Consider the following 1,144-nt stretch of genomic DNA (forward strand, 5'->3'; position numbering starts at 1 on the left):
TGCCAAACTGCGAAGATTATAATCTTGCAAACTTATCTTTTCGAAAAATCTGTCACCGAGTTGAAGCACTTTCAGTCTGTCATATTCGAACGGAAAGGAAACTTCAACGTAGACTTCTAATCTGAGCTTCCACAGCTTAATGTCTATGTCGTATTCACGTGCTACAGCGACACACAGCCGATGGCATACCCCACTTGTGGAGAGATTCCCCCATGATGCCGGCTGGGCCAGCACTGAAACGTGGAACACGTAACGGTTTTGTGTCTCATCCTTGAGAAAAGGCCACGTTAATTGTCTGTGTACCATTTCAATCTCAGTACATGTACACCGAAGCGAACCTCCACATTCACACTGCTTGACAAAACAAGGTGAAGGAAAAAAAGGGAAAAAAGAAAGGGGAGGAGGATGGAAAAGAAACTTCATCATCTGATGGAATTACATCTTCCTGGAGATATGTGAAGCAAACGACCTTGGTGCACCCGTAACACCAGTTCCCGTCAGGTCACTGAAGTTAAGTGCTGTCAGGCTTGGCTAGCACTTGGATGGGTCACCATCCTGATCTGCCAAGTGCTGTTGGCAAGTGGGGTGCACTCAGCCCTTGTGAGGCCAATTGAGGAGCTACTTGATTCAGAAGTGGGGGCACCTGTCACGAAAACTGACAATGACTAGGAGAATGGTGTGCTGACCACATATGCCTCCATATGACCATTCAGTGACACCTACGGGCTGAGAATGACATGGTGGCCATTCGGTATCATGGGCCTTCAAAACCTGCTCGGATGAGGTTTATTTGTTTGTTTTTGAAACATTTGAGTTGTACTGGTGTAAGCTGTCACCCGCACACCAGGCGCCAAAGAGGTTGTGGGAAGATCGATAGTAGGCGCAAGCGAAGCCCCTATCAGGAGAGAGGTCACATTGAGACTTGTGAGCAACGCGCCGCCAACGCCCTCTCGACCGCCAGTATTTAGATCGCCGCTGTGGACTGGAGGGCCCAGTTAGTTCCAGGCAGTCGTCCAGTGAGTCAACGTGTCATCAGTCGCAGCGCAGTGGGAGTTGCAGTCGCAGTTACCTCAGCCTCTAGCCCAGAGTCAGCCAGTACCTAGCAACCAGAGTAGTGTACATAACGGGACTTATACTTCACCGG

At 49.4% G+C, this 1,144-nt stretch overlaps 1 non-coding gene across 1 annotated transcript; it reads right to left on the reverse strand.

The window, feature by feature from the left end:
• Positions 1–234: 234 nt before the first annotated feature.
• On the reverse strand, positions 235–338 carry LOC126282689 (U6 spliceosomal RNA). Its single transcript, XR_007551374.1, has one exon. It is a non-coding gene; the product is annotated as a U6 spliceosomal RNA (small nuclear RNA).
• Between the last annotated feature and the right edge of the window lie 806 nt (positions 339–1,144).

This window comes from Schistocerca gregaria, chromosome 7 (genome assembly GCF_023897955.1).
Source record: "Schistocerca gregaria isolate iqSchGreg1 chromosome 7, iqSchGreg1.2, whole genome shotgun sequence".
Taxonomy (NCBI): domain Eukaryota; kingdom Metazoa; phylum Arthropoda; class Insecta; order Orthoptera; family Acrididae; genus Schistocerca; species Schistocerca gregaria.